Source organism: Pseudorasbora parva, chromosome 17 (assembly GCF_024679245.1).
Source record: "Pseudorasbora parva isolate DD20220531a chromosome 17, ASM2467924v1, whole genome shotgun sequence".
Taxonomy (NCBI): domain Eukaryota; kingdom Metazoa; phylum Chordata; class Actinopteri; order Cypriniformes; family Gobionidae; genus Pseudorasbora; species Pseudorasbora parva.
In genome coordinates, this window is record NC_090188.1 from 14,072,740 (window position 1) to 14,088,031 (window position 15,292).

At 37.9% G+C, this 15,292-nt stretch overlaps 1 protein-coding gene across 4 annotated transcripts in view; it reads left to right on the top strand.

Moving 5' to 3' along the window:
• The first annotated feature begins 413 nt into the window (after positions 1 to 413).
• Positions 414 to 15,292, top strand: part of ppm1ba (protein phosphatase, Mg2+/Mn2+ dependent, 1Ba) — a 32,370-nt gene continuing 17,491 nt past the window's right edge. Inside the window, exon 1 of one of the 4 annotated variants that reach the window (XM_067422026.1) lies at positions 414 to 823. The gene's annotated coding sequence lies outside the window, so the exon portion shown is untranslated. Of the gene's footprint in view, positions 824 to 6,972; positions 7,109 to 15,292 lie in introns of those variants that run through there. The other 3 variants (XM_067422023.1, XM_067422025.1, XM_067422024.1) reach the window with 3 other exon arrangements.

Here is a 15,292-nt window from a genome sequence, read left to right on the forward strand (position 1 = left end):
GCAGGGTTCAATATGGATTTGTGTGTGCATGTTTTTTTTTAAACTCTCATAGTTCTCTAATGGATTAGCCTACAATTCACATGCATTATACGACTGACAGACTACAACGGTTGGAGTTAAAAACCTTAATTTGTGTTCTACTGAAGAAACAATAACCTATAACCCACTTACCTGGATGTAAGCAGTTAAACATTTTCAATTTTCGGTGAACTATCCCTTTAAGATCTACTTAGGTGGACAAACATTGTTATTTATTTTAAGTGCTAAAGTGTAGGCTACTTCTTGTTTAGCCCGGTAAAGGGAACTACAGAACATAATAATGCAAGATTCACGATATCATAACCAAAACAATGAGGTTTCATTCTCACCCTCTATTAAACATTATTATTTCAATCATTGAGGCGATGGCCCCTCCCATCACACGGAACCGAAGCGCGCGGCCGTCAATGGCACTGAGTAGTGCACGTCACCTGTCTCTAACATGTAGCTAGAAACGCTAACACGGCTCGAAATTCAACTCAGATGACCAATACCCGGGTCGCACTTGTGTTTTCGTTGAGCCGAAGTGAAACCGCATGTCAAAGATGTTCGTTACAGCTCGTAATCCAAGCTGAGAGCCGTTGAGGGCAGAACTGACCGTGTGAATTTAACCGCATTAGCTAGCCAGCTAGCTGGGTTTACCTTTAGCTGCTCTAGTCGAAACGAGCTAATATCACCAACGTTCACAACATAGATGTTCAGCGAGTGGACTCTCGACCATAAAGGCACTTTGACGGCCGCCTGGAACGTGGCGTCTTCTGGAGAGGAAATTTCAATCAGAAACGTAAGTTACACCACATTTGTCAGACCTACTAGCAAGCTAGCGTTATCTACCGGGATGGACGTGTGTTTTGTGGCTGCTGCACCAAGTCAGAGAGCCCGTACTGTTGCCTGCTTTAGGAATACGACCTGTTAATAGCTGTGTCGCAAAACCTAGTGAGTTGCCAGTCTTGCCAGTATTTTTGGGTATTGTATCGTAGGTTTACAATTTGAACGCAAATTGACGGCAATGATGTCCCAGATGTTGACTACGTTGATGGCTCAGTCGGTTTACACACACACACACACACACACACACACACACACACACACACACACACACACACACACACACACACACACACACACAGCCCATTACATAGACTTTACAAAGAAAACAATATTCCTGGCATTTAATTACTCCTGGTGGTTTTTAGCTTTATAAGATGTAAATATAGGTTATTCTATTAATCAGTGCACAAAACACGGTTATGTTAGCTGGTTATATGTGTCAGCAATTAACTTGAAGCCCTTATTCTAAACATATACAGTGTCACCCTCTCATAATGTTATATGTACGAATAGGCCTAAAACCGATTTTTAGTCTAAAGTTAAATGAAAAAAAAAAAGTATTTTTTGCCCATAGCATTTTTGTCAGTGTTGGTCAGATTGATTCTTCAAACCCTGAAACAATTTTGACCCTGAGTGATGGAAATTAGCTAATGAAAAGTTCATGGCACAAATAATAAAAAGAAAAAAAATTATACCGGTAATTCTCTTTTCCTTCAGTGCGTAGCCCTTGCACTGCTTGTTCTGTGGCAGTGGACATTACTTGTTATGATGAGTTGGTGTAAACTAGTTACTATATTATTGTACAGCTATTTATATTTAAGTATATCCAACTTTACCCACAAAATTTTAACTTTATTGTCACCCTTCTCAATTTGCCATTAAAGGGGTGGTAAAACAAGATTTCACTTTTCTAACTTTAGCTAGTGTGTAATGTTGCTGTTTGAGCATAAACAGCTTCGTCAAAGTTACAACGTTCAATATTTGATATTTGCTTTTTAAGAAATCATTTTGTAAGGACTACAGCAAACGGCCGGTAGGAACTACAGCCTTTTCCTCCTGACTCGCTGACATCAGCGTGCTCATTATTTACATAAACCCCTCCTTCGAGAATATTAAATAAGGGGGGGTGAGGCCATTTTACAATGCAGACAAAACGCCGGATTGTAGGTCCACTTTGTTCAGCCTTCCTAGGGACGGGGGAGTTAGGGATCAATGGTTAACATTTAAATCTCGCTCTCTGTGCTGCACGTTTTACGGAGGAAATAAAGCTCACAATCGTCGCAAGTTCAAAGCGGGATTCGGCCAACGGCTTGTCCTGAAAGATGGAGCAATTCCAACTTTAAAAACAGAAGCGTTTTACGGGCCATAAGTATGATTTATTTTTCTTCGATGTGTTTTCCTGTAATAGTTTGTATTTTTAATTCTAGGTTTTTAGTCAGGAAGTAAACAAATGACAACGCTGTTTGCCTCTGCAAACCAGTTTGTTAACCCTGACACGTACGATCACATTCTAGGCTGGCCCCTGCGTACGATCACATATATGATTAGAACATTCAGCGATTAACTGCCAAATTCAAAAATGTAAATCTGCTTTAGCGCATTGACTGGCGCTAAGCCAGTCAATGGGTGAGTGAGAGACTGACTTGAGCTCAGTGTCTTTTAATGTTTATTTTAGGTTTCGTACACTTCAAATTAAATTACACAATCAAAAAAATGTCACATCAGGAGAAGTGGATTATCTTCGGTTGTAAATCCAGCAGGCCCCATCTCTGTCAGTGTTTAAACATATACTGGCAGCCGGACGCCCATAGCCCGTGATAACTATACTGATCAACCAACATGATCATTTTCTACCCTGTTCCCTCACGTGATGTCACATTACATATATCGGGTGAAGTGGATGATCTTGTATTGTAAATCCAGCAGGCTCCGTCTCCCTGTCAGTATTGAAAATACATAATGGCCGCGGCCTGCCCACAGCTCATGATAACTTACTGATCATCAAACACGTGAACTAGGAGGTTAGCGATTCAGAACACAGCTTGGCCAGCTAACCAATCTGAGCCCATTGTGTATTTTTGAGGCACTGGCTTCATATAACCTGGAAACCATCAGACCGCTTTTACAAGAAGGGACAGAACAGTGTAGAATAAAGGTACATTTTATGAAAAATTATGCAATTAAAAAAAAACATTACAGTGCACCCCACAAACACAATCAGGCCTTCGGAAGAATGTGTTTTATCATTATTTTCTGTAAAGCTACGTGGCCTGATTCGAGGCTTGTTACAAATGACTTTTCGTACAAAAACATTCATTATGTTGTGTCATTAAGTTTATTTTACTGCTCCTGATTGCATTTTTAAACTATTAATCCTGATTTCTTACAATTAAAGTTATCTTACTGACTGACCCATATTAGGCTGCTGTCACTTAAAGAGCTAGTGCACGGATCAATTACACATGCAATTTCTTTCTCAACTGTTTATTTAACACATAACCTACTGTGTTTTTGAGGATACTTGCCAAGACTAACATTTTGACCGTTTAAGTGCAATAAAACGTGAAAAAGAGCTGTTTTGTTACTTGCGAGCCGTTGGGAGGCGGCTTTTATGTGTGCCGAGAAAACATCTCTCAGAGAGGCTGCGAGTACTGAATGGTTAATTTAAGTGATGATTTTCATAGATAAGGATTTCCTAAAATGAGTTGAAATGGTCTTTTCTGGACAGTGAACACATGTTGTGGAGGCTTGTCTAATGTAAAATTAGTATTGATTAGTAGTACAGTCAGTGTTTGGTAGTCCTTTAGTCTTTTCATGTAACTGCACAGTAGAATAAAACTTCCACTCATGGAATACATTTTGGTCAAATTCATTAAAATTCCTTTCATGTTTACCCAAGCAGTAAAATATTTTTTTTCACTGGAATTTTAGACTTTTGCTTTGCAGCTTGCCACCTATGTATCATACAAAGGTCTTCTCCTGCCTCATTCTGTAATGGCACCTTACACAGACAATGGCATGGGCGCAGATGATGCAAGGACCTAAAATAACTCTGAAAGTTTATGGAGTGCTTGGCCACTGATAATGGGCATGGTTTGTTGGTTGATTATGGTAGGCTTGCCTTGGTCTGGCTGTGTAGTAACGGGTATGATCAACACTGCTGCTAAAATGTCGTTCCTTAAGATTACCTGTTAAAATGGAATGCATTTAGTTTTTTAATGAAAATTAACGTTCCAGAATCAGTTTGATATTTGTTTTTATTTTTTTAGGGAAATTAATGGGTAACTAAGGGCAACTTGAATATGTTGTCCCCAGTGCAAAATCCATGTCCCCAGGCTATATGATTTAGAACAGTCAGATACATACTTGTATATGAATGCAGATATGAGTGCTTGGCCAACATACTGCCAATGTGTGGCCCAATTGAAGATCCGTCTAGATTATGTATTTCCATGGAAATTCCATATTTTGAACCATATCCTTATGCTGAGTTTACACTGCACGATTTTAGCCCCGATTTTCTCTCGCCGACAGATTTTGTGAAATTCGCAGACAATTGCCCAAAATCGGAGTGTTTTCACTGGAAACCTTAAGTAAAACTATAACATAACATTTTAGTTTAATAATAACTAAAGTAATTTATGCCATGGCATGTCTGAATATTCGATTCTGATTGGCTGGAAGATGTGAAATAAAATAGCTTGATGCACAGTTCCAGATAAATCATCGATCTACAGCAGGTCCTTCTCAAAAAATTAGCATATTGTGATAAAGTTCTTTATTTTCCATAATGTAATGATAAAAATTAAACTTTCATATATTTTAGATTAATTGCACACTAACTGAAATATTTCAGGTAGTGCTGACGTCGACTACGGAAATACGTCGACGTTTGTGAAATGCGTCAGCGCGTCGCGTCACACATTCATCTCGCGTAATGTTGGCTTCTGCACCTGGGAATGGAGAAAGTTCTCCATTCTATCACAAAAACCTAGACCACGAATATCAAAAGTATGGGAATACTTTAAACAGAGGCCAGACAGTGTTACCCACACGTAGACTAATTTGTGGCGGACCGCCACATAATCAATACCGGCCGCCACATATTGATTCTTCATTCATTCATTTTTACGCTATTTAAAAGACGCACGCATGTTCGTTACGCTGTATTTCCTTAAGTTCTCTCTCCGCCCTTTTGCGCATCTCTTACTCACTCACACACACACTCGGTGCATGCATTCGACCATAAATCTTAAACCAGTTATTGCATTTTGGCGCATTTAGTGTGACATAGCTTTTAAAACCAGAGCAGTTGAATAACAGAGTTGCGACACGCCTTCATCACACGCAGCGCGCGGTCAAGGCGCTCATTATAATTCTAAACAGACCAGCTCGGTGTCAATCAATACAGACCAGTGTTTCCCAAACGGGATCCCAAGTAAAAGGTCCCGGGACGCACTTACACCGCGGTTCATCTCACAACTGATGACGCATCTTTAATATGGGTTGTAACTTGAAAATAATGCTTTCTGTCGATGGATACACGTGCTAACTCCTCAGGTATACACTACAACAGCGATAATAAAAGAAAAACGTGGGCAAAACGGTCTCTCATTGTAAACTTTGTAAAAGGCATGCGAGTGCTGCCGTACGTCCGAATATGAGCAGTCATTTTCACCGTCATCACCCCAGTGTAGCCAGGAGACGCGAATGAGAAGATCTGTCTCTGTGCAATCGTCCCAAAGCGTGCAAATATTGAGTTATCTTTCAAATCCTGTGCTTAAACGGACAAACTCACACAAAAAGTATGTCAAAATGTCATAGCCTACTCCGTATATGCCTTAAGTGAACTTTATACAGAAAATACGACAACTATACTTGGGTCTTAAAGGGGCAGTAGCCTTTACAGCTGTCTGTTTAATGTCAAACAAAAGATAAAGACATCACTCACTGCTCTTGATTGAATAGCTTTTGTAAGTTTAGTAAGGATTCATTTTTAAATTTAAACAGTTAAATATGCCGGTATTTTAATTTGATTACTTTATTCCATTTCTCTACCTTTGCTTTGGTATCACTAAGCTTTGATTGTTTGGATCAAATGATCCGTGTTGATTTACCATTGTTTGCTTGATCTATCCTTCTTGAAAGCCTTTGCACAGTAGCTAATCAAGTACTGCATGCATCTCATGAGTGGATTATTACAAATTGAGTTAGCTTGTTAACCCCACTATCTTGAATCCTTCTGACCCTTTAGGAGACCTGCTGATGTTTGCAAACTCTTTGATTAATGATAGTAAGATTACATTTAGTGATGTTGCACTCCTTGGATCCATATCTAACGTGACCTTGTACTAAAAAGCCACATTGATTTACATTTTGCCTTTTGATTCCGATGCATGGAGATTTGACTTTTACTCTACTGGCGTAACTATAGGGAGTCCGTAGAAATGTTGCAATCCTGTAGGCTTAAGAGACGGGGTTTTATTAATAAATGTAGACTGATGTGAAGTATGAAATAAAAATAAGAATGGTTGATTTCAAAAGCCAAGAGTCAAAGGATTGTCATTGGTTGCAGGTACTTGTCTTGTTAGAGTCTTAAATTACATCTCAAAATACACCGTTGCTCATCTGTGAATCAGTGGTAATGATGCAGCTGCTCTTATATTGATGTATAATACATTTGTTTGTCCTTAGGGCTTCATAAACAAGGCAACACAAGGCCAGCAGTTTACAACTCACTGCCCGTTTAGTGGCTGTGACATTTGATACACTGGCCTTTTAAAGTTTCAAATTCGAGGAGCACATGGTGTGCGTGATGCCTAGCAATGGATATGTTCACACAGTATTGTAATTGTCTCACAACATTGTTAGTTTCCAAACCCTGCACTTTGCCAGCTGTTCGTAGCTTCAGTTCAATTAATACAATTCAATGCTAGTTTTGTTTGTAGGCTATATCGCTGCACTTGCAATTCCAAGGGACTGGTCACAGGAAAGATGCACTGAAGTGCCCTGTTGAAGCTCTCTGTTCCCATAGAAACCACTCTTAGCTGCCACTCCAGGCACTGTAGGCATGGAAACGGAACATATGACAGTGGTCCAATGGTTACATCATTGCAGTGCCATAGATCTCAGGAGTGTGTTGAACCGCTCTCTTCACTTTAGTGGAATGTGGAAATCTTGAATGAGCAACCTGTCATTTGGACGCGCAACTCTTGAATGCAGGCCAAAGTTTGGTAAGGTAAGGATCTTTTTATGGTCATAAACTTGCCATAATAGCCAACCAAGCTGGTAATGTTGGATATTAATAGAATTCCTAGAGTCAGGCTTTAGATTCGTTCCTGCTTGATAAGAGGCGGTTGTTCTGAACATGTATTCTGGGTGATAGCCTGAACTGCCTGGTTAGTGCTGACGTCTTTTATTTTATTTTATTTTTATTCATTGGCCACAATGGCCCTTTTCCTGGCTATAATGAAGATATCATGATTCATAACGATGAGGGGACGTGGGTGATGGTGGATGAAAGTCACTGTTGTGCACAGGTGGTCTGAAATGGAGAGTCGATGAGGACCAGGTTCTTTTTCCTTTTGTTGGGTCACAACATTGGAACACTCTTCAAAGGTCTAGCCCACTTCCTGTCTCTTCAGGATACGTTTTATTTGTTTGTTTTAGTGCTTTGGCACACTGTGCCCTCTGCATCCGCACACATTCATAGGCAATGAGTTATTATCATCTGGGCTCTTTTAGTTTACTGTGATGCTAAACAGAGCACATGATCAAAGCATGGCTAATCTGGAGTCAAGGCACAGGTGCTGGAAGCGCCAATGGAACGCTATCGTTAATACAAGTGCGCAAGAAAGTAGACTTCTTTTTTTTGTTTTATTTTATTACTCTTATGTACTATTATATGGGTTAATACATCTCAAGTGGTCCAATGGAGGTTGCTTGAATATTTTAATTGTACTTATCTTTATGAGTGATTACCTCTGTGAAATGGTATATGCGTTTATTATTTTAATTTTATTTGTTTTAGCCACAGCAGCTGTCTTTGTGTCATGGCCCACAACTCATTTTGGTTATATAGAGCTGTGTAAAACCTCAAAATCCTTTCAGAAAGGTTGTAGCTTTTTGTTCAGCCCAAATCTTTTTTTAGGAGGTATCCAGTTAAGTAAGCACACTTGTAGAACAATTCAGATTTGAGTGTGAATGTACCGTTTTTATTTCCGTTCATTTTGAGACTAATGACTATATTAGATACATATTCTATGCACTCTGATGGTGAAGATGGTTTTAGCTTCGGCTGCTTTAGAGGAGCTTACCATTGATAAAAACTTTGAGTGTTTGAGCCTTTGCTGAAGACTCAGGATCTGGGTAAAAGGATAGGGGTTTGTATGCAATCCTATCTGGGTTTATTTATAGTGCAGTAGGCGTGAGGTGTGGCCAGCTCAGACATGCTGTTATGTGACATCATTGCATATTTGCAGCTTTCTGAGCAATAGCGGTGTCTCTTTGGTACAAACCAGATCTTCTATATGTCTCATCTAGATCCTTTTGCACTTTGATCATGTAATAATCCTCTTGATTGGATCCACAATCTAATTTCGCAACACTGAAATAATGGCGAATAGAATAATTCATCAACATGTTCCCAGTAAGACAAATTAGCACATGAACCTTAAATCAGGTTTTTTTTGTACATCTAAACACACACTTTCGCTGAATGGATTTTCCTTGAATTACTAACAGCAGCAGTTGTATGAAATGTTCTACCAAAATATTTAGAAGAATATCTGTAGGAAACTCTTTTACATGCATTTGAGAAACATTATGAATGAAACTTAATTGACACTTGAACATTTGCTATATAAACAACCATAGTCTAGTTGACTAGTTGGATGTTCATTTTCATACGTCCATGAAATTAGTTGTTGTGCACATCTCTTGTCTTCCTTGTCCTGATAAATGGAGATTTTATCAATGACTACACATTTTATATTGTGCCTGGGTTGACAATGTGAATTGTCAATCAACTAAATTCCCTAACATTGCAAATATTGTCTTAATTTTAAAGTAAAGCTGTACAGCACAACACAACTATTCTTGTGTGTCTCTAAGGTTCTTACTGAGGCTAAAGCAGCTTACATCTGCTCTAAAAGTTGTAATCTGTGTGAGCTGTAATCAACCAAAGACAATCTTGGTCGACTGTCAAGTCCTGAAATTTTTTACTAAAAATCGACAACAAAATTGTTAGGAATTGTTTTTTTATTTTAATTATTTAGCTGCACACTGTGCAGTCTTGGTAGCCTTGTTGTCTGATTAAATGAATTATAAGTAGGGCTGGACAATAATTAAATATCAATATATATCGCGATATAATTTTTTTCAATAACAGTGATATGATTTTTAAACACATTTCCGATATTTCGATAAACATTACAGCATTCCTCACTGACTGACGTTCAGGGCGCAGCCGTCAGAAAGAGCAGAACATGATTGGCTACTTGCGCGATGACGTACACCACAGAAACGCAGTCAGTGCTCAGCATCAGTAGGCTGATAGTAGGGCTGCAGCTATCGATTCTTTTTGTAATCGATTAATCTACCACTTAATCGATCGATTAATCGATTAATCGGATAATAATTACTTTTTCTTTATTAAAGAGCAATAAGAGACAATAAGACGGGTATCTTAAAATTAACATCTAATTTTTCTTCTTTTTAGAAAAATTAAGTTTTATTGCTGAAATTGCATACATTAATAACTGTGAAACTAAACAATTTTAATGCATACAATTGCCATATTATATTAAATAAAAATCTATTTCAAATTACTTTAAAAAGGTAAACATAGTTCAATCTAAAACTAAACCTACAACCAATAAATCTAAATAGTAGTAATATAAATAACAGTAATGCCAATATAAATAATATAAATATTCTATAAATTCTATATAATATAAATATTCTAATATTCTATAAATATTCTATAAATAATATAAATAACTAAACATTGTATTTATGTTGTGCAACTTAACTTTCATGTATCAGCTTCAGCTCAGGCATGACATAAGCATTTACTGTCTTATTTACTCCTTTACTGAAGCAAAACATATTGGACAGGTTAACCTGGAACAAGAGATGTGCGGATCAGCTCTATTGTCACCGAATCAGCTGTTAGAAGCAAACCATCCACCCGCACCCGATCGTCACAACTTCAAATCCTCCGTGTTAAGCGCGATGCTATCGTCACATATTAGCTACACTGAAGTAGGTTGCTAAACAAAACAAAAAAAATTATTTTGGCAAAATTACATTTACATAAACCAGGGTCGACAACCTATACATCACACGGAGGAATAACCGCTAGAACGTGATCAAACGCGAGATATGTTTAATTCAGTTAAAGTACATCACACATGCTGATCTTTTGAGCTAATCATTCATCATTGTAACACAGCTTGCTTTAAGTTAGTAGCTATAAATATGATTAAAGTGTGATATTTAAATTACACAAATCAATGAAATCACGCAGCTCTGAGCTCTGAAAGCACGAGCGCTGCTAATCACACACACACACACACACACACACAACACGCACACGCGCGCGCGTGCGTTACAGCTTGTTCTGATATTTGTTGCGCCTAGTATTGAGAACATCTAATGGTGCATTTCGAAGATATTATCAAGTAGGATATATAAAGTCTCATTTCACACACATCACAATGACGGTGATCCATGTGCAAAGCTGCAAACTCCATCGAGTTCATGTGTTTGGAGTTGCTCGTATCTCCTCAGCTGACGCGTGAACTGCCGCAAATGAAACTTAAATGTTCAGCGTCGCATCCTGAAGCTCAACACACAGTTTTCTTCATTTAAAAACAGCGATATTAAATGATATTACCAGTGCTGATGCCCACCCGCTCTCTCTCTCTCTCGCATTGCGGTCTTTGGATCTCGACATGAGCTGAAAACGAAAATTAAAGAACGACACGCATTCATTGCGTTTTAGCGTGATATGAGAGTTCCGCGTCTTTATTAAAATCAACATATTAACGATTTCTCTCATCCACCTGCAATGTTTGGGATGTTTACGCACCTGAACCGCGGATATAACCGCAATCCGCTCATACTCCGAGTCCTTACACAAAAAATGTCTTTCTGCAATATGTGTGTGTAGTTAAATGGACTAAGCGAAGCGTCGAGGCAGATGATTTTGCCTCGAGGATTTTTTTGATTCGATTAACTCGAGTTACTCGATGAATCGTTGCAGCCCTAGCTGATAGATCCAACGCAGCAAGTTTTAGCTACAAAAAGAGTTTCCCTGACCGCAACACAAATGTGACTGAACGAACTTCCACAAGTAAGGAGAAAGAAATAGTTGATTAGAGGAGAAAGACTAACGTTAATTCAGTGGGGTGGAAGTGGTTTGGCGTGTCCCCCGCACTTGATAAAGTGTATTTTCATCCCCCGCACTTTTACTGGGTCTCACCGATCCTAGTCGACCCGCTCCGAGCGGGATTTGAAACAGCGTTACCTGGAGCGAGGGCGGGCAAGTTAACAGGGACGCTAGAGACTGCTTTCTCTAACCTCGGTTGATTGCGCGCTTCTTGAGGTCACGGGCAAGTGTATACATAGAAACAAACGTGAATACATCAACATTTAATTTCAGAGACAAAAAATAATCTATGCATGACCTGTCATTTTATTCGTATCTAAATATGAGGAGGGCGCTCTCACAGAAAGTCCAAAAGCGGATTCGTAGAAACTTCTGGAGCGCTGGAGCTGCAGCTGAAGGAAAACAATCGTTATGAGCTGAAAGGTGACGACGACAGTCAGACGATTGCGACAATATATGAAAGCAATGAAGGAGCATCATGAGCAACAAAACTGTTTTCAACACTGATAATAATCATAAATGTTTGTTGAGCATCAAATCCTAATATGAGAATTAGTGACACTGAAGACTGGAGTAATGATGATAAATTCAGCTTTGATCACAGAAATAAATGACACTTTACTATATTTTCACGTAGTGAACAGATGATGTAGATCAGAATAATATTTCACTGTATTACGTTTTTTTACTGCATTTTTAATTAAATAAATGCAGCATTAAATATATGCTATAGTTTTGCATAAATGGAAAATAGAGCGCTATGAATTGTTCTTCACTGAAATTTAAAACTTAAAGAAAATGCTCAATAAACTGCGTCTGCGGCATAGGAGCGCTGTACGCTGTGAAGCAGATCCACCATCTGAAGCAGATCCATCCGCTAGAATATTCTGAGTCAGGCTGAATCCTGGCTGAAGCACTTTTGTTTAATCTATATTAAGAATAATATAATCAGCCTAGGTTATATTTTAAACTTAAAGATATTAATATTAATAAAGTGAGAGTCTTATGTTTATTTGATGTTGATTTCACATTTCTTTTTCATATAAAGACTAAATACAAATAAAAGGTGAACATTAATTTATTTGTACTGGTTTTATTTCTAAAATATTATATAGTTTTATAGGAGGACTATTCATAGACTTGGCAAATACATTTTTCAGAAGTTTGTAGGTACAGATATCCTTTGTGGCAGTTCTTAGTAGTTTTTTCTAAAGCTTTTATATAGTTCATATCAATATCGGAATTATATCGTATCGACCGAAATTAAGAAAAATAGCGATATGAATTTTGGCCATATCGTCCAGCCCTAATTATAAGTAAATATAAAAAACTAGTAGGCTATTTGAAGTATATAAAATAGTTTTTGACCGGATTATTTTGCACTAAAATGAGTCTGACACGCGAGTCTGTCGGCTCTGACAGCATTGCATTACGTGCACCTGCACAATATCATAGCCTATGATTTCTGAAAATATAGTACTATGTTGTCACCTAATGATATCATCACAAGATCTTTTGAGGAATATGCAACATAATTTAAACAATTGTTTTTGTCACATGTATTATAATAACTGACAGACAATATCATTTCAGCTGCTCTGTGCAGCTCGAACATTGAAGCTCAGCTCAGCTTCACGGCTGAGACACGAATAGACTATTAACTTAAAGCTTTTACTTTTAAACACAAAAGGCACGTCCATTTTAATATATAAGGAATATTTATTAAACAAGCCAGATCAAGAACAGAAATGAAATTAAGTACATAACTGAAAAATAAAGCATAGGCTCAAAATGAATACAAAAAGTGGGCACAGTGCATCGTGCATTAGGCTCTAAATAAAAAATAAAATAATGCGCCTGCAGTTATAAAATGATTATTACACTAAAACATTAAAATATGGCAATTGTGATATGCATAGCCTACTTAAAACAGATGGGGCAACCTAACGCCGACGAGTTAGCTTACTGTTTTTAGGTGATATGACATGTTTGTCGCTTTTCAATTTTGCTTTCAACTTTTTTCGCCATTTTCTATTTTTTTAAAAATGCTGCCACACTGCCTATGTCTTTGTTGACAAAACGCTCTCACAATTAAATGAATAAGATACAAGCAAACTAAGTAGCCTACTTCAATCTGTCTCTCTTCTCCAGTGGGTTGGACTAATCCAAAAGAAGTGAAAACAAGGGGGGTGTTCTGAAGAAAGACTTACCTGTGAAACAGGAGAGCTCTGAAAACACCGCCATTAGCAATTAGTGCTTTCCACCTGATGAAATGAACGCTGCAAAACCGATTAAATGAACACAGCAAAATCGATGAAATGAATGCTGCAAAACTAATGAAATCAGAATTTTGGTCAAGCCTGAATGTATCGACTAACAATTGACCGGGAGATGACTGCCCTAAATCTGTGTGTTCACAGGGGCAGCCTGTTTGCCATTATTTACATGACAGGTTTTTACATTAAATTAAAGGGTTAGTTCACCCAAAAATGAAAATTATGTCATTAATTACTCACCCTCATGTCGTGGGCACCTGTAACACCTTCGTTCATCTTCTGAACACAAATGAAGATATTTTTCTTGAAAGCTGATGGCTGAGAAAGGCTTCAAAAAGGCCTCCATTGGGATTTAGTACATTTCGACTGACCCACTCACAAGACCCATAAAAGGCACTAAAGACTTCGTTACAAAGTCCATCTCACTACTATAAGTATTTACTATAATTTAAGTTGAAATTACTTATACAACCAAGTTGATTGTCTTTAAAAGCAGTGATGGGAATAACGGTGTTATAGATAAATGGTGTTACTAACGGCGTTAATTTTTTCAGTAACAAGTAATCAAACGAATGACTGTTTCCCCCGTTACAATGCGGTTACCGTTACTGAGAATAAAATGCGGTGTTACTATAATTGCGCTCACTGAAGCGGTTTTCATCCGAATGGGCGCGCACTCTGCCAGCGGACCTGCAGCTGTGTGTGTGTGAGACACGCACGTGTGCATGCGATCTGGAGTCAGAGCGATGGCACGTCCAATGACTTCAAAGGTAGCTTTCGCAAACTGGAAGTATAGGCACTACTTTTCCCTCGTTGAGGTGAAAGGTAAGAATGTTTATGTAACATGCAACTTATGCCCAGGAGAGTCTCTCCACGTTGGTGAACGCAAAGGATAGCGTGAGCTCCGCTACCAAAGGAGGCGACGGAGCCACGACATTAAAGCAACCAAAACTGTTTTTCTCTACTGCAAACTCTTATCACCCAGACAGAATTTAACAAAATAATATCTGGATATATAGTTGGGGACATGCTGCCGTTGGCGGCAGTTGAGTCGGATTCTTTTTAGTCAATCATTGCAAAAATACCAACGAGAAAGGGGGTAAGCCCGCCATACAAACAAGACTTCAGAGCACTTCTTGTTAGTGTTTATGTGAGGAAGAAAATACTTCAAGCAGGCTACAGTATGTATGTTTACCAGTTATGATGTTGTGTGACAGTTTTGTTTTAATGTGCACTACAAAGAGTCTAGGCTATGTAGGTTAGGCAATTCTTTTTTTTTTCTTTCTATTTTTGGTAGACTTTTCTTAAGGAGCATCATTTACTTTTAGATTTGTTTGATGGGCAGTTGGGGTCTGTGCAATAAATATTACAGTTCTAAACAATCTATTTTGTTTTATTTGTCCACTATATTACTGATATTTACAATAATGTATTGAATTTGATAGGTGTTTTTCACATTGTCCCACAGAAACATTAAAATAGTGTAGATTAGTGTACAATGTTTTATAATAATGTACACTATTTAGTGTCCATTTCATTCATTTAACATTTTATATTGGGGGCATCCAAGTTATTTTACATATTTGAACATTTAAAAAAAGTTACAAACACTTGTCTGTTCTACTCATTTCATCTGACTTGTGAAAACTGGTTAAAAAAATCTAAATTCTATGACTTATAGCAACTATTATTTTTTAATTTTTTAACAGTAATGCAAATAGTTACTTTCCCTGGTAACGAGTTACTTTTATTA